The sequence below is a fragment of the Bubalus bubalis genome, chromosome 11, assembly GCF_019923935.1.
Source record: "Bubalus bubalis isolate 160015118507 breed Murrah chromosome 11, NDDB_SH_1, whole genome shotgun sequence".
Lineage (NCBI taxonomy): Eukaryota > Metazoa > Chordata > Mammalia > Artiodactyla > Bovidae > Bubalus > Bubalus bubalis.
Genome location: NC_059167.1, coordinates 98,859,285 through 98,878,635, shown reverse-complemented (window position 1 = coordinate 98,878,635; position 19,351 = coordinate 98,859,285). Strand labels below are relative to the sequence as shown.

At 38.9% G+C, this 19,351-nt stretch overlaps 1 long non-coding RNA gene across 2 annotated transcripts in view; it reads right to left on the bottom strand.

Moving 5' to 3' along the window:
• Nucleotides 1-360: 360 nt before the first annotated feature.
• The window catches only part of LOC123328260, a 145,398-nt gene continuing 126,407 nt past the window's right edge, over nucleotides 361-19,351 (bottom strand). For both annotated transcript variants that reach the window (XR_006543100.1, XR_006543099.2), the window contains exons 2-4: nucleotides 13,646-13,795; nucleotides 13,302-13,386; nucleotides 361-403 (exon numbers count right to left, since the gene is read on the bottom strand). This is a non-coding gene — a long non-coding RNA (uncharacterized LOC123328260). The remainder of the gene's footprint in view (nucleotides 404-13,301; nucleotides 13,387-13,645; nucleotides 13,796-19,351) is intronic.

Below are 19,351 nucleotides of genomic sequence, written 5' to 3'. Positions count from 1 at the left end.
ATTTCACCAGTTTTTTGGCTAATATGTTTTTCTGTCCCAAGACCCAATCCAACTTAACACATGGTATCTAGGTGCCATTTTTCCTCTGCTCTATGAAATCTTTCCAGTCTTCCTTAATTTTTCATGACATTGACAGCTTTTAGAAGTACTGGTCAGATACCTTATAGACTGTCCCTCAGTTCAGCTTGGATGACTTACAGGGCTTGGAAAGAATACCACAGACGTGAGGTGACTTTCTCACCACAACGCAGCACAGCACAGGATACAGGATATTCTCATGTCTTCACTAGTGATGTTAAATTTGATTTCTTGCTAAAAGGTGTTTGCCAGTTTTCTCCACTGTAAAGTTTCTATTTTTTCTTTTCCACACTCTAGTTTTTGGAAGCAAGTTATAGAATCCAGCCTGGAATCAAAAGACAAAAAGCTAGGCTTTACCTCCTGGAGAGAGGAATATCAACATATATATTATTTAGAATTCTTCTATAGAAATAGTAGTCTATTCCTCCCCATTTATGTGTTGATTTGATCATTTGTTTATAACAGTATGGACTTGTCTATATTTATTTAATACTTTGGCTTATAATTCAATATTTTGTTCCTCAAAATATTCCAACTTTGGCCACTGGTAATTATTTCAGTTTGGGTCCTGTGTCCTTTTGACATGCCTCCATCCTTTTACTTATTGAGAAACCTCTCACTTCCTAGTACTGTGTTTGTTTGCTTTGGGGGGAGGTGTTTTTTTTTTTTTTTTTTTTTTTTTGGAGAAGCAATTATGGTCCTCTGGGGTTTTTTTTCCCTTCTTTTTTGTCTCAAAGGGTTCTAAAATTTGCCCTTAACTCCCCTTTATCAGCCTTTTTTGCCTTATTCACCCAGAGGGTATGCTTTTGAAAGACTGCCACTACATATCATGCATAATTTTAAGACCCTTTCTGTGGCCAGTGCTCTAATCCAACAGGACACTTTTTTACCATTTTTTAAATTTCAAATGAACATTCTTTTTCAGAGGTTGCTTTGAAGCAATTTCAAGTGCACCTGTAGCTCTCTACTTCTCTCTTCCACTCCATTTTTCTGCCCTTACTGTGGCTGCCCTTACTTGCCCCAAACTTGTACCAGAAGCATAAGTAATCACTCACTGAGATTTGGTGACTTTTCACTTTTTATTAACAGTTAATTTGAAATTCAGTACCTTTTGCCCTTTACTTATTCTGAAAGCATGATATGATGTGCTCTGGTTGTTCTATACTGGTTTTTGGAGGGTATCAGGATACAGATGTAAGCACTTGCCAGAGCCCTAGTTTACCCTCAAGAATGATGTGGGATGCTGATGCCTGCATCAGTGTAAAGAAGTTTCATTTATTCCTAGTTTCTTAGGGTTTTTCTTTAAAGTCAGTATTTATTCTTACCAAATGCTTTTCCACATTCAGTGAGATGATAAGTAAGATAATCAATTGACATGTCTTCATGAGTTCTTTAAAATAGTGATTATATCAATGGATTTTTTTTTCTAAGTAGATCCTTCTTCCATTACAGTAATATGTTGAGCATATTATATCCCCTGCTAAATTACATTTGCAAAGAATTCATTTCATGTTTCAGACCCATGCAAAACAAAATATTAACTTCCTCAAATAAGTTGAGTATCATGCTGTATCTTCCTCTGTTCTAGAACATGAGGACTAGCTCACCCTTGAAATTTTGAAAGACTTTACTCATTAAGTTTCCTTAGCCTTAAGAAGATATTATACAGTTTAGCTGTTTTCTATGGTTTTAGACCTTAAGTTTCCTGCTTAAAATCTACTTTTCTACTTTTTATCCAATTTTAATATTTCACATTTTTGATGTTAATTTATTTAATGTTCAAATATGTTGGCAATATTTAAACATATTTATGTTGTTTTAATTTTTGTTATATCTATAAGGATGTCCCCTTCATATTCTTATTGTTGTTATATTAATGTCTTCTGTTTTCTAGATTAAAAAAAAAAAACTAATGAAAGAAACTGTTATTGATCTATTCTCATGAGTTTGTTTTTGCATTTGTTTGCTATTTTGTCTTTGTCTTCTATTTGTGTCGTTATCTTTGTTAGTCTTTATAGTTTTCTCTAACTTGTCCTTTTTCTAACTTCTTACACTGAACACTCAGTTCCATTCATTTCTATTTTTCTCATTTGCTAATATATGCATCTAAAGCTATACATTTTTTCTACCATTTTGACCGTATCTCAAAGCACAAATTTTTATAAGTACTGCTTTTAGTGTTGTTCATTTTAAACTACTTTATCATTTTATTCTTATAATCTCAATAAGCCAAAATTATTTGAAAAGGTTTTTGTACAGATTTTTTGAGGTAGAAACTAATTTTTGTTGAGAATGTCTACTTGAATTGTGTTATAAACAGTGAATACAGATTGTGTGATTTTTCCCCCTTTTTACATCAGTCTAGGTTTCTTTCATGGCCTAACACATGATCTGTTTGATAACGTTTTACACAAGGTTATATATACATATGCTGGTCACCAAAACTGCTTCCTTTTCTTTCTATACATATTACATCTCCCAGCCTCCCATCCTGGCAGATATGGCCGAAGACTGACAGAAGAAGCAAACTGTCCACTTCCAAGTCTTTCCCACTTTTGATCCATGGGCTTCTTTTTTCTTAAGACTTCAGCTGATAAACACAATGACCTTACAAGTCAAAAGGGACAAAACCACAAGAAAGGAGTCACACCTACATCACATCTTAGAGGAGAGCCATCAGTTCATCATAAACATTTGGTTTAAATTTTACATGAAAAATAAATAAAATTCTGTTATGTGAAACCATTGAGAGTTTGGGGTTCATCTGTTATGGCAGCTAGTGTTACCTATACATTGACTAAAAAGGCCTCTTTATTATTTCTAAGGATTGAGGTTGGAGTTGGCTAGAGCATTATCAGTTTGATCGAATTTCCCAATTTCTTCCCCCCATTGAGTCTTTATATTTACAATCTATTAGTTTCCTCCTTGTCATCTGATGTGTACTATTGCTTGTCAGTCTCTTCTGATGCATTATGCCTAACACTTGGTCCTCAAGAATTCATCCCCTAAAGGTGAAGGATATTCTATGTTTTATACTACTCTATATCCAATATCCAGTTCACTGTCTCATACCTGCTGCTGCTGCTGCTAAGTCGCTTCAGTCATGTCCGACTCTGTGCGACCCCATAGACAGCAGCCCACTAGACTCCTCTGTCCCTGGGATTCTCCAGGCAAGAATACTGGAGTGGGTTGCCATTTCCTTCTTCAATGCATGAAAGTGAAAAGTGAAAGGGAAGTCGCCCAGTCATGCCTGACTCTTAGCGACCCCATGGACTGCAGCCCACCAGGCTTCTCCATCCATGGGACTTTCCAGGCAAGAGTACCGGAGTGGGGTGCCATTGCCTTCTCCGAGTAGATGTTAAACATTTCCTTAATGGATGGATAAAGGGAGAATGACTGCTAGACAAAGTCCTTTATGAAAGAAATCTGTGTTACTTCTCTGGGGGCTCCTAGGAAGCCCAACTGATACATTTGTCTTTAAGAGTATGCAAGAATAATCAACTCTTAGAGGCTTAGGGATGTCTATAGTGGGAAAAGAAAGAATCCCAAGCAGATTGTTAAAATGGTCATTTAAATGCACAGTGAATTTTCACCACTTTGAATATCTGCCTTTGCCACATTTCTTCCCCACAGAAAAGTCTGGAGACATAGACAAGAGAGCCATCTTTGCCAAACCTTAATTTTCAAAAATACAACAGAGACTAAGCACCAGAGACCATGTGCAAATATATCACCTATTCCCCAAAATTAAGTGAAGCAAGACTAGCTTTCAAGTACTTAAGCAACCAATCCACAAATACCAAGGGCCTCTGCCATATGGTCTTTCCACCGTTTCCCTTCTACTCTAATGACAACTATACCTCAGGCAAATCTACACTTCACTATCCTATCTTTCTGTCTTCATGCCTTGCTCATGCTTTTCCCTCAATCTGAAATGTCCCCCGCATCCCCATCCCATTCTACCTCTGCCTTCTGATTTCCCATCTGTCCTTCAAGCTCAAGGATGCTACCTCCTCTAGAATTCCTTCTCCAGTTCTCCTAGCTGGAAATGCACCTCTCTCTTTTCCACCTTCTGAGATCAGTTACTTTATTATTTGGTTCAGATATGGGGTTGTCTATGCAAAGAGATCAGTATTTAATATGTGACAGTGTGGATGATATTAAAATTGGAGTCCTGTATTACATAGTTCATAGGTTCAAAAAATTATATTGAAGTTTTGTACCTCAATATATATATTTATAAATGTATATAATGGTCAGAAACATGTTACACAGAAACAAAAATTGAAACCTCATCTAATTTAGAAAAAAAAAATCTAACCACATGTTTGGAGAAAATTTTTGAAAACTTGGTATAGGATAGAAAAAGATAACAAACAGCTAATGATCAAATGAGAAGCACGTGAAAGGGGGATCAGCAGTAGCCTTTAGGGGAGATTTCCAAGCTTAGGGTGGAAAAATAAGCAGATAACAATATAGTTGAAAGAAGGTCTAAATTAAAAGCAGAGAACCATGTAAGGAAAGAGTGAGAGATGGGAGCTGTCAGCAGTACTACAGAGAAGTATGAATTCTTGGTATTAAGCCCAGGTGTAAGGAGCTGAGAGGAGTTAACCCTTAACTTCTTCCAGAATTGGAGTTGCATTTGGAGATGCTATACAACTGCATCTTTTAGATACACTTAGATCAAAACTGACATATACACCCTGAAGTGAAAGTCACTCAGTTGTGTCTGACTCTTTGCAACCCCTGGACTATACAGTCCATGGAATTCTCTAGGCCAGAATACTGGAGTGGGTAGCCTTTCCCTTCTCCAGGGGATCTTCCCAACCCAGGGATCGAACCCAGGTCTTCCACATTGCAGATGGGTTCCTTACCAGCTGAGCCAGAAGGGAAGCCCAAGAATACTGTAGTGGGTAGCCTATCCCTTCTCCAGCAGATCTTCCCAACCCAGGAATTGAAGCAGGGTTTCCTGCATTGCAGGTGGATTCTTTACTAACTGAGCTACCAAAGTATATAAAATGGATAACTTTTTGTAAAAAAAAAAAAGGATAAGAACCTACTGCATAGCACAGAGAACTCTACTCAATACTCTATAATGACCTTTATGGGAAAACAATCTACAAAAGAGTGGATATATGTATCTATAACTGATTCACATTGTTGTATATCAGAAACTAACTCAACATTGTAAATCAACTCTACTCCAATAAAAATTGGAATAAATAAAAAGACAGAAAATAGATCAGTCAATAAAAATTTCTTCTACTGTATTAAAAATCAAGATCATAAAGGTTTACCTCTCAAACACTAGAAAGAAGGGACAGGGAAGTATAATGTTGTTCTTTAAAAAAAAAAAAAAACTTTTTCTTTTGTGTTGGGGTATAGCCAAGCAACTGTGGAAAATTCTGAAAGAGATGGGAATATGAGACCACCTGCCCTGCCTCTTGAGAAACCTGTATGCAGGTCAGGAAGCAACAGTTAGAACTGGACATGGAACAACAGACTGGTTCCAAATAGGGAAAGGAGTACATCAAGGCTGTATACTGTCATCCTGCTTATTTAACTTATATGCAGAGTACATCATGAGAAGCGCTGGGCTGCAGGAAGCACAAGCTGGAATCAAGATTGCCAGGAGAAATATCAGTAAACTCAGATATGCAGATTACACCATGCTTATGGCAGAAAGTGAAGAAGAACTAAAAGACTTCTTGATGAAAGTGAAAGAGGGGAGTGAAAATGTCAGCTTAAAATTCAACATTCAGAAAACTAAGATGATGGCACCTGGTCCCATCACTTCATGGCAAATAGATGAGGAAACAATGGAAACAGTGACAGACTTTATTTTTGTGGGCTCCAAAATCACTGCAGATGGTGACTTCAGCCACAAAATTAGATGCTTGCTCTTTGGAAGGAAAGTTATGACTAACCTAGACAGCATATTGAAAATCAGAGACATTACTTTGCCAACAAAGGTCCATCTAGTCAAGGCTATGGTTTTTCCAGCAGTCATGTATGGATGTGAGAGTTGGACCATAAAGAAAGCTGAGCACCAAAGAATTGATGCTTTTGAACTGTGGTGTTGGAGAAGACTCTTCAAAGTCCCTTGGACTTCAAGGAGATCCAACCAGTAAGGAGGCCTGGCATGCTGCAGTCCATGGGGTTGCCAAGAGTTAGACACAACTGAGCGACTGAACTGAACTGAACTGAACTGATAGCCAATTAACAATGTTGTGATAGTTTCAGGTGAACAGCAAGTGACTCTGCCATACATAAACATGTATCCATTCTCCCCCAAACTCCCCTCCCATCCAGGCTACCACATAACACTGAACAGAGTTCTATGTTCCATGCATTGGTTATCCATTTTAAATATAATAGTGTGTACATGTCCATCCCAAATTCCTAAACTATCCTCCCCCCAGCAACCATAAGTTCATTCTCTAAGTCTGTGAGTCTCTTCCTGTTTTGTAAATAAATTTGTTTGTATCATTTCTTTTTAGATTCCACATATAAAGGATAACATACAATATTTCTTCTTCTCTGATTTACTTCACTCAGTGTGAAAAATCTCTAGGTCCATCCTTGTTGCTGCAAATGGCATGATTTCAATTCTTTTTAAAGTGTGAACAAAGGACTCCTGAGACACATCACTACCTCTTTTCTTACATTATCCGCAAGGCCACAGTTGAGTAGTCTTACCTAACCATCTGGGCAAAATCAGTCTAACTTGAGTCAGGATAATAGAACTATCTTAATTAGAGTTGTTTGTGTGTCTGCTTCTCTTTCTTTGAGAAACTGTCTTTTCCATTGCTCTATCCATCACAGTACGTACATAGCTATGTCACTCAATGCATAGTCAGTTAATGTTGTTCTTTGAGTCTTCAGATATTTCCAACATGACTTCTGCAATCACCTTAGCAACTCCTGAAAGACTCAAATTACAGAGATATTAAATTTTAACACCAAAAGTAACAGTAGACATGTTCAAGGTCTGGGAAGGCAAAAAGTGATTTTGTCATTATTTCCAAGTGTGATTAACTGCTCCTGACTGCTTGGACTCGTGCTTTGAGAAGAACTCTAAGGTCATTTCCTGGGAGAAAAGTGCTACAATTCATTAGGGATGCCTGAAAGGGAAATATTAGCTTGCAAGCTATTTGCCATCATTTGTATCTAGAATAACTGGGGAGGCCTTAAAAATAGCTGTGAAAAGAAGAGAAGTGAAAAGCAAAGGAGAAAAGGAAAGATATAAGCATCTGAATGCAGAGTTCCAAAGAATAGCAAGGAGAGATAAGAAAGCCTTCCTCAGGGATCAATGCAAAGAAATAGAGGAAAACAACAGAATGGGAAAGACTAGAGATCTCTTCAAGAAAAGTAGATACCAAGGGAACATTTCATGCAAAGATGGGCTCAATAAAGGACAGAAATGATATGGACCTAACAGAAGCAGAAGATATTAAGAAGAGATGGCAAGAATACACAGAAGAACTGTACAAAAAAGATCTTCACAACCCAGATAATCACGATGGTGTGATCATTCACCTAGAGCCAGACATCCTGGAATGTGAAGTCAAGTGGGACTTAGAAAGCATCACTATGAACAACGCTAGTGCAGGTGATGGAATTCCAGTTGAGCTCTTTCAAATCCTGAAAGATGATGCTGTGAAAGTGCTACACTCAATATGCCAGCAAATTAGGAAAACCCAGCAGTGGCCACAGGACTGGAAAAGGTCAGTTTTCATTCCAATCCCAAAGAAAGGCAATGCCAAAGAAAGCTCAAACTACCGCACAATTGCACTCATCTCACATGCTAGTAAAGTAATGATCCAAATTCTCCAAGCCAGGCTTCAGCAATATGTGAACCGTGAACTTTCTGATGTTCAAGCTGGCTTTAGAAAAGGCAGATGAACCAGAGATCAAATTGCCAACATCCACTGGATCATCAATAAAGCAAGACAGTTCCAGAAAAACATCTACGTCTGCTTTATTGACTACGCCAAAGCCTTTGACTGTGTGGATCACAATAAACTGTGGAAAATTCTGAAAGAGATGGGAATACCAGAGCACCTGACCTGCCTCTTGAGAAACCTATATGCAGGTCAGGAAGCAACAGTAAGAACTGGACATGGAACAACAGACTGGTTCCAAATAGGAAAGGGAGTACGTCAAGACTGTATATTGTCACCCTGCTTATTTAATTTCTATGCAGAGTACATCATGAGAAACGCTGGGCTGGAAAAAGCACAAGCTGGAATCAAGATTGCTGGGAGAAATATCAATAACATCAGACATGCAGATGACACCACCCTTATGGCAGAAAGTGAAGAGGAACTAAAAAGTCTCTTGATGAAAGTGAAAGTGGAGAGTGAAAAAGTTGGCTTAAAGCTCAACATTTAGAAAACGAAGATCATGGCATCTGGTCCCATCACTTCATGGGAAATAGATGGGGAAACAGTGGAAACAGTGTCAGACTTTATTTTGGGGGGCTCCAAAGTCACTGCAGATGGAGACTGAAGCCATGAAATTAAAAGACGCTTACTCCTTAGAAGAAAAGTTATGACCAACCTAGATAGCATATTCAAAAGCAGAGACATTACTTTGCCAACAAAGGTCCGTCTAGTCAAGGCTATGGTTTTTCCAGTGGTCATGTATGGATGTGAGAGTTGAACTGTGAAGAAGGCTGAGCACTGAAGAATTGATGCTTTTGAACTGTGGTGTTGGGGAAGACTCTTGAGAGTCCCTTGGACTGCAAGGAGATCCAACCAGTCCATTCTGAAGGAGATCAGCCCTGGGATTTCTTTGGAAGGAATGATGCTAAAGCTGAAACTCCAGTACTTTGGCCACCTCACATGAAGAGTTGACTCATTGGAAAAGACTGATACAGGGACGGATTAGGGGCAGGAGGAGAAGGAGACAACAGAGGATGAGATGGCTGGATGGCATCACTGACTCAATGGACGTGAGTCTGAGTGAACTCTAGGAGTGGGTGATGGACAGGGAGGCCTGGCATGCTGGGATTCATGGGGTCGCAAAGAGTCGGACACGACTGATCGACTGAACTGAACCCAACTACAGATACAAGAACTGAGTTTTAGATAATAAGCAATTTGCTCAAAGTCCAGGAGCTACTTATTGTCAAAGCCATGACAAAGTCTCCCATATCAGTACTGAACTTATTCATTACAATACTGGGGCTAAGTTTTTGGTTGGAGGTTTTCCCCCACCATGGACAATTCGATTTTCCGGTAGCACTTACTGCTGCTGCTGCTGCTGCTAAGTCACTTCAGTCATGTCCAACTCTGTGAGACCCAACAGACAGCAGCCCACCAGGCTCCCCTGTCCCTGGGATTCTCCAGACAAGAACACTGGAGTGGGCTGCCATTTCCTTCTCCAATGCATGAAAGTGAAAAGTGAAAGTGAAGTCGCTCAGTCATGTCTGACTCTTTGTGACCCCATGAACTGCAGCCCACTAGGCTCCTCAGTCCATGGGATTTTCCAGGCAAGAGTACTGGAGTGGGGTGCCATTGCCTTCTCCAGTAGCACTTACTAAACAATTTAACTTTCAAAAAAGGTAGCTGAAGAGACAATAACAATAAAACCTTCAAAAACCTGACTTAAATAATGATTTGGGCATATTTTTATGCCCACATCCCTTAAAACAAGGCAACTTATCTTAAAAGGCAATTGTAAAAGATGTTTACCTAGAAAGTGGTGTCATTCCTCTTCCCTGCCCTTGAAAAAAACAATATTTATTAGTTATCCATGGCTGTGTAACTATTTAACCCAAAACACAGTGAATTAAAACAATTATTTATTAACCCTCATGTTTCCATGGGTCAAAAATGTCAGAGTGGCTTGGCTTGGCAGTTCAGTTCATTCTTAAGTGAGGTGGCAATCAAATAGTGGTTGAAACTGGGGTCAGCTCAAAGTTGGGGCTATCTGTGCAGAGATGTGAATAGCTGGAGACTGGAATACCTTTGCTCCTCAGGCATCTTCCCTGCCTCTGTGTGGTCTCTCCATGTGATTTCTGCAGACTGGTGGCTTTAGGTTAGCCAAAACTCTTATGTATCAGCTCAGGGATCAGAGAGCTTACTGGAAGTTATTCTACCTTTAATAATTCAAGCTTAGGAATCAAATAGTATTACTTCCAGCCCACTCTATTGGTCAGGGCAGTTACAAAGTCCACCCAGACCCCAGCTCTTAAAAGAGCAGTGTCAGTGTGACATTGTCAGAAGACAGTGTGGGATGGGATATATGGTATAAATGTGCCATGAATGGTTAGTAAGCAAAGGCATTTCAGGGAAGAACTCAAAGGCAACCATACCATCATATTCTGGGAATCAAGATATTATCAATTATCCCAGATTAGAGTTGCCACAGGGCATCTAGTTAAATTTACACTTCAGAAAAACAATGAGTAATTTTTAGTGTCAACCATGCCCCATGCAATATTCAAGACATACTTAATCCCCGATTAATTAACATTGTGGTAGATATTCTGCATTTTTATTTGCTAAGTATGGCAGCCCTCTCCCAGAGTAACTCAGATGGTCAAGGAATTGATATTTTTATCTGCGGTTGGGCTTGGGAGTGAGACAATCTTAGTATCACTATCATCAGTACTTTCTCAGCCTGCCCAGGTGTAGTGAGCAAAGCACCATCCGTGACGCTTCCTTCCTCTCCAGAATAGAGCACTGACTTCCATGTTTCAAGACTAGTGTGAATTTGGGATCACTGTCTTTTTAGCTCTCTGATTTCCCAGAGTTTTCTTTTTCAATATTTCAGCTGTGCAGAAGCTGATCTCCTGGCACTGGTTTTGTTTCCTGACAGGCAACATTAATTCATTTTCACATTCACACTGAAATCACTTCTCTCTCTGTCTAACAACAATAATGGTGAAAGCCCGTTTGGAAAACAGCTTGATGGAACAGCTGCTTCAGACTCATTATGAGTCTAACACTTTCTCTAATCTGGGGGGCGGGATGCCCACAACAGCAAGTACATTGTGGTTCAGGTATCCAGTAAACACTGCACTTCTTTTTCTGATTTACTTTTCCACTCATGCAATTAATAGAAATACGGTTCAACTGTTATACCACCTACAGTGACTTGCGGAAACTTCCTCCACTAATCTCCAGGCCTATCCAACCGGGATGTCTTGCAATGTCTCTGCCACTATTCCATAAATTCCAAAGCTGTCTCACATTTCCAGTGTCATTCAAAGACAGGCTTAAATGTTCCCCCTTTGAAAAGTATTATTAGCTCTTGTGCAATCCATTCTGGATCCCCAAATTAAGATCTGAGACTTAAGATATTCATTAACTAACAACAAATCTGGCATTATGTTCTTCCTCTGCTATATACAAGTTACGATGACTCACATGAGTTTCATGTTGCCATGGGAACTATCAGAGTGATGTACCAAGGAAAAGGGCCTTGGTAGCAAGGTAACATTAAGCTCCTCCTTTAAATTCATAAGTAAATACAACTCTCCTCTTTCATGGCTACAACAAAGTGTGTAGTAGACACTGCTGATGTCAAATCTAACATTCATTGCCTTCTTTTTCCTTAATAACAGAACCTCAGTTTTATACAACTATCCACTCCTTCCCACCATGTCCCTTAAGGGAGAGTTGGGGGACTCAAAGACCCAACACCGAGACCAATAGTGATATACCCTCATGTACACTAAATTCAACTTCTGATTAATCTAAGTCAAAAATAGAACAGTATTTCCCTGACCACTGTTAAATGATCCAGAGGTGGGCAGCTGGACATGGAAAGGCAAGTAGTTAGTCCCAGTAATGCAGAAGACCACTCTGAGGTCATATCAGGGCGAGTCTTGGATTTAGTCAACAATATAACTGTGGTGTTGGAAAAGACTCTTGAGAGTCCCTTGGACTGCAAGGAAATCCAACCAGTCCATCCTAAAGGAAATCAGTCCTGAATATTCATTGGAAGGACTGATGCTGAAGCTGAAACTCCAATACTTTGGCCACCTGATGCGAAGAATCAACTCATTGGAAAAGATCCTAATGCTGGGAAAGATTGAAGGTGGGAGAAGAAGGGGACAACAGAGGATGAGATGGTTGGATGGCACCACCGATGCGATGGACATGAGTTTGAGTAAATTCTGGGAGTTGGTGATGGACAGGGAGGCCTGGCATGCTGCAGTCCATGGGGTCACAAAGAGTCGGACATGACTGAGCAACTGAACTGACTGACTGATAACCAGCAAAATGGAGAGACAGAAGAACCTGGGATATTAGTGGCATTATAGAGCCTCTGATTTGTATTATACCTGAAGCAAATATATGAGATAATACATTTTCTTATTGATTAATCATTTTGAGCCAAGATTTTCTTATTCTAGCAGTCAAAGGCTTCTCACTCATAGTAGACAGAGAATGCAGGGTCCAGCCAAAAAGAAAACAGTGTTTTCAATCTTTCTCCCAAGCCCAGTTCTCTAATTCTCTTTTTCAACAGGGACCTAATCCACGGCAGCCTAGAATGCTGTAGTCAAGTTCAGTTATGGTTTACTATTGTAGAGGAAATTCTGAAGCATAAATAGCAAACAATATGTTAATAATGCCCCATTATGTCATGTGACACAACAAAGTGTCATCCAGTAAATTATCTCACTCTCTGGGCTTACATTTACTTGTATTACTAGTCTCTACTTGGCACCACCATCTTTTCAGGATTCTGCCATTTCAAGTGTCAGAAATTCAAAGTAAAAACATGAAACATATTGGCTAACAAAACTGAGAAATACAGGGATTAGATCTTAACTTCGGTTACAGCTAAATTCAAAGTTTCTAATGATGTTGTCAGGATTTTGCCCATCTTTTCATTTCTTTCCATTCAATTTTCCATTCAGTTGAATACGTTCAGTCAGGCCTTACTCACATAGTAACAACAATGACCACTTCCCCCAGCAGATCTAATTTTATGTATTTCTTATGTCTGATGCAGAGACCACTCTTTCTCCATCAATATCTGTATAAATCTCTTTTTTTTTAAAAAAAAAGGATCTGATTGTTTCTTTGGTCATATTCTTGCCCCAAGTAACAGAGGTCCTATGAACTATACTGTGGACCCCAAAATTCATATGTTAAAGTCCAAACCTGCAATGTGATTATATTTGGAGATAGGTTCTAACAGAAGGTGATCAAAGTTAAATGAGGCCATTTAGTGGTGGAACCCCAATCTTAGAGGGCCAGTACCTGTCAAAGATGAGGAAGAAAAACCAGGATGCTTCTCTCTCCACTCGCAAACCAAAGAAAGGACATATGAACAGATGGTGATCACCTGTAAGCCAAGAGAAGAGGTATCACGATAAAACCTACCTTATTGGTACCCTGATCTTGGATATCCCAGCCTCCAGAACTATTAGAAATAAATGTTTGTTTAAGCCACCCAGCCTGTTATATTTTTATGACAGCTCAAGATTCTATTACAAGTAGTGAGAAAATGAAGCAATTTTAAGAAAAAAGAGTTACATTTAAGTAAGAGTTGATATGCTATACAGACTTTTTCTAAAAATAGAGAGACTGCATTTCCTAGAGACCATGTTAAATAGCCTGGGGTCTATCTGGCTCTTTTTTCTTTCACCAGAACTTCAGAAGTCACATATTTGGATGTCGCAGCTGCAAGGTGGAAGCAGACTGTTTCCCTGATGTCCTCTCTGTAGTAGTTTCCCAGTCCACATGAGCCTGGGCTGTAAGCAAGAAAACACCTTTAAACAACAGGCATTTCAGGATTTATTTATCACACAGCTGCACCTAGCCTAACTAACACATCAAGATGGAACTAAACCACTAGACAAGGGTAATGTATACGGAGGGAAGTTAATTCTAAAGCCTGTGCTTTGTTTGGGAAAACAGTAGCTATATTGACTAATTATGCATATTTAAGACAAATATGATATGAATGTAATATCAAAGAATTACAGGGAAAATGGAAAATAAAGAGAACTCAATCAGTTACACTTAAATATTTAAGGTGAAACAGCATGATATCTGTGATTTCATTTAAAATTCTAAAACAAAAAAGAGAGAGAAGGGTTAAATAAATTATATGTAGCAAAACTGATAATTTCCACATGTGTATGAGAGTATATAGGAATTTATCATACTATTTTCCTACTTTTGTATATACTAGACTTTTTTTTTGGAGAAGGAAATGGCAACCCACTCCAGTATTCTTGCCTGGAGAATCCCAGGGACAGAGGAGCCTAGTGGACTGCCATCTATGGTGTCTCACAGAGTCGGACACGACTGAAGCGACTTGGCAGCAGTAGCAGACTTTTTTTAGATAACAAGTTTTTCCTTAAAGGCCATAAAAGTGTTGGAGCTGGCCTGGGAACAGAACACATTGAGGATGACAGAACGAGAAAAGAAGGGAATCAGGTAAATTGATGAAATCATCAAGCTGTTAATTCAACAAATAAACAGCCTTAATGCGTTCAATATGTCCTTCAAAAGAAGATACCAAACAGGATTAAATGTGCAAAGATTTGATTAAGGAAAAGGGACCAGGTGAGAAAGGCTGGAAGAGACATCCAATTGTAATACAAGTCTGACTCCTGAGGGAAGAAGGTTTGGATAGAAGTGTCCAAGATGGTCTGGGGGTCCACAAGCCAAAGCCAGCTATCAGAGGAGTCCAATGTCTCCAAGAATCGGGTTGCCTAAGCCTCAATGCCACACTCAGTCATTGGTGGGGAGCAGCCTGTGGGAAGCATGGCTTCCATGAACATGAAGCAATGGTTCTCAGAGACCAGCAGCTAAGTTTCTTGATTGATCACACTCTCTGTAGTTAGAAGTCTGCAAGGTACACTCCTATGGCTATCATTCCTTATTCCTCTACCCCTCTTTTCTGGGGACTTTTTTCTACATAAAGTAGTAAGATTCCTATTTAAGCCAAAGGAATCCTGATTTACTACAAATAAAGTATTCATAGCCACCATATAATGATAAAACAAGCAGGTCACAAGAAGAATATCATAATTTTAAACTTGCATTTGCCTAACTGCATGACATCTAAATATACAAAGGAATGCTGCCAGATGTAGGTGACATTAATGAATTCACACTGAGAGTTCAATGTTTTAACATCTCTTTCACTGATTTATAGTTTAATTAAACATAATATTAGTAAAAATATAGGAGAATTAAACATCATAATTAACAAACTCAAAGCAATAAAAAAGATTAATTTATTTTATGTGCACAGAAAAGACAAAAAATAAGGGTTTAGTAGCAAGAATCAATGAATAGCAAATAATCAATGTGCACTTTTGGTACAAGTATTTGGTGCAATATGTAGGGAAAAGACTACTCTTCCACTCTGTTTATAAAGTGTAATTTATTCAGTCTTTTCTTTTTTTAATTATTATTTTTTATATATTTTTAAATTTGAAATGGAGGCTAATTACTTCACAATATTGTGGTGGTTTTTGCCATACATTCACATGAATCAGCCCTGGGTGTACATGTGTTCCCCATCCTGAACCCCCCTCCCACCTCACTCCCCATCCCATCCCTCAGGGTCATCCCAGTACACCGGCCCTGAGCACTGTGTCTCATGCATCAAACCTGGACTGGCAATCTGTTTCACATATGATAATATACATGTTTCAATGCTATTCTCTCAAATCATCCCACCCTCACCTTCCCCCACAGAGTCCAAAGTTTGTTCTTTACATCTGTGTCTCTTTTGCTGTCTCGCATATAGGGTCATCGTTACCATTTTTATAAATTCCATATATTTGTGTTAATATACTATATTGGTGTTTTTCTTTCTGACTTACTTCACTCTGTATAATAGGCTCCAGTTTCATTCGCCTCATTAGAACTGATTCAAACACATTCTTTTTAATAGTTGAGTAATACTCCATTGTGTATATGTACCACTGCTTTCTTATCCATTCGTCCGCTGATGGGCATCTAGGTTGCTTCCATGTCTTGGCTATTGTAAACAGTGCTGCGATGAACATTGGGTACACGTGTCTCTCTCAATTCTGGTTTCCTTGGTGTGTATGCCCAGCAGTGGGATTGGTAGGTCATATGGCAGTTCTATTTCCAGTTTTTTAAGGATAATCTCCACACTGTTCCCCATAGTGGCTGTACTAGTTTGCATTCCCACCAACAGTGTAAGAGTGTTCCTTTTTCTCCGCACCCTCTCCAGCATTGATTGTTTGTAGACTTTTTGACAGCAGCCATTCTGACCGGCGTGACATGGTACCTCGTGATTTTGATTTGCATTACTCTGATAATGAGTGATGTTGAGCATCTTTTCATGTGTTTGTTAGCCATCTATATGTCTTTTTTGAAGAAATGTCTGTTAAGTTCTTTGGCCCATTTTTTGATTGGGTCACTTATTTTTCTGGAATGGAGCAGCAGGAGTTGCTTGTATATTTTTGAGATTAATTCTTTGTCAGTTCCTTCGTTTGCAATTATTTTCTCCCATTCTGAGGGCTGTCTTTTCGCCTTGCTTATAGTTTTCTTCGTTGTGCAAAAGCTTTTAAGTTTAATTAGGTCCCATTTGTTTATTTTGCTTTTATTTCCATTATTCTGGGAGGTGGGTCATAGAGGATCCTGCTGTGATGTATGTCAGAAAGTGTTTCACCTATGTTCTCCTCTAGGAGTTTTATAGTTTCTGGTCTTACATTTAGATCTTTAATCCATTTTGAGTTTATTTTTGTGTATGGTGTTAGAAAGTGTTCCAGTTTCATTCTTTTATAAGTAGTTGACCAGTTTTCCCAGCACCACTTGTTAAAGAGATTGTCTTTTCTCCATTGTATATTCTTGCCTCCTTTGTCAAAGATAAGGTGCCCATTGGTGCATGAATTTATCTCTGGGCTTTCTATTTTGTTACATTGATCTATGTTTCTGTCTTTGTACCAGCACCATACTGTCTTAATGACTGTTGCTTTGTAGTATAGCCTGAAGTCAGGCAGGTTGATTCCTCCGCTTCCAGTCTTCTTTCTCAAGATTGCTTTGGCTACTAGAGGTTTTTTGTATTTCCATACACATTGTGAAATTATTTGTTCTAGTTCTCTGAAAATTGCTGTTGGTACCTTGATAGGGCAGAGAAGGCAACAGCACCCCACTCCAGTACTCTTGCCTGGAAAATCCCATGGACAGAAGAGCCTGGTGGGCTACAGTCCATGGGGTCGCTAAGAGTCAAACACGACTGAGCGACTTCACCTTCACTTTTCACTTTCATGCATTGGAGAAGGAAATGGCAACCCACTCCAGTGTTCTTGCCTGGAGAATCCCAGCGACGGGGGAGCCTGGTGGGCCCCCATCTATGGGGTTGCACAGAGTCGGACACAACTGAAGCGACTTAGCAGCAGCAGTAGCAGCTTGATAGGGATTGCATTGAATCTATAGATTGCTTTGGGTAGTATACTCGTTTTCACTATAGTGATTCCTCCGATCCATGAACATGGTATATTTCTCCATCTATTTGTGTCATCTTTGATTTCTTTCATCAGTGTTTTATAGTTTTCTATATATAGGTCTTTTTTTTCTTTAGGTAGATTTATTGCTAAGTATTTTATTATTTTTGTTGCAATGGCGAGTGGAATTGTTTCTTTAATGTCTCTTTTTGTTTTCTCATTGTGAGTGTATAGGAATGCAAGGGATTTCTGTGTGTTGATTTTATATCCTGCATCTTTACTATATTCGTTGACTAGCTCTAGTAATTTTCTGGTGGAGTCTTTAGGGTTTTCTATGTACAGGATCATGTCATCTGCAAACAGTGAGTTTTACTTCTTCTTTTCCAATCTGGATTCCTTTTATTTATTTTTCTTCTCTGATTGCTGTGGCTAAAACTTCCAAAACTATGTTGAATAGTAGTGGTGAGAGTGGGCTTCTTTGTCTTATTCCTGACTCTAGGGGAAATGTTTTCAATTTTTCATCACTGACGATAATGTTTGCTGTGGGTTTATCATATATGGCTTCTATTATATTGAAGTATGTTCCTCTATGAAGGTATGTTCCTTGCTTTTGAACTGTGGTGTTGGAGAAGACTCTTGAGAGTCTTGGACTTGCAGTCTCCTTGGACTGCAAGGAGATCCAACTAGTCCATCCTAAAGGAGATCAGTCCTGGATGTTCTTTGGAAGAAATGATGCTACAGCTGAAAATATAGTACTTTGGCCACCTCATACTAAGAGTTGACTCATTGGAAAAGACTCTGATGCTGGGAGGGATTGGGGGCAGGGGGAGAAGGGGACGACAGAGGATAAGATAGCTGGATGGCATCAGTGACTCGATGGACGTGAGTTTGAGTGAACTCCGGGAGTTGGTGATGGACAGGGAGACCTAGCATGCTGCAGTACATGGGGTCACAAAGAGTCAGGCACGACTGAGTGACTGAACTGAACTGATGTTCCTTCTATGCCTCTTTGTAGAGAGTTTTCATCATAAATGGATGTTGAATTTTATCAAAGGCTTTCTCTGCATCTATTGAGATAATCATATGGGTTTTATCTTTCAATTTGTTAATGTGGTGTATCACGTTGATTGATTTGTGGATATTGAAGAATCCTTGCATCCCTGAGATAAAGCCCACTAGGTCATGATGTATGATATTTTTAATATGTTGTTGGATTTTGTTTGCTAGGATTTTGTTAAGGCTTTGCATCTATGTTCATCAGTGATATTGGCCTGTAGTTTTATTTTTTGTGTGTGGCATCTTTGTCTGGTTTTGATATAAGGGTGATGGTGGCCTCATAAAATGAGTTTGGAAGTTTACCTTCCTCTGCAATTTTCTGGAAGAGTTTGAGTAGGATAGGTGTTAGCTCTTCTCTAAATTTTTGGTAGAATTCAGCTGTGAAGCCGTCTGGTCCTGAGCTTTTGTTTGTTGGAAGATTTCTGATTACAGTTTCGATTTCTGTGCTTGTGATGGGTCTGTTAAGATTTTCTATTTATTCCTGGTTCAGTTTTGGAAAGTTATACTTTTCTAAGAATATTTCCATTTCTTCCAAGTTGTCCACTTTATGGGCATATAGTTGCTGATAGTAGTCTCTATGATCCTTTGTATTTCTGTGTTGTCTGCTGTGATTTCTCCATTTTCATTTCTAATTTTGTTGATTTGATTCTTCTCCCTTTTTTTCTTGATGAGTTTGGCTAATTGTTTGTCTATTTTATTTATCTTCTCAAAGAACCAGGTTTAACTTTGTTCATTTTTGCTATGCTCTGCTTTGTTTGTTTTTCATTTATTTTTGCCCTAATTTTTATGATTTCTTTCCTTCTACTAACCCTGGGG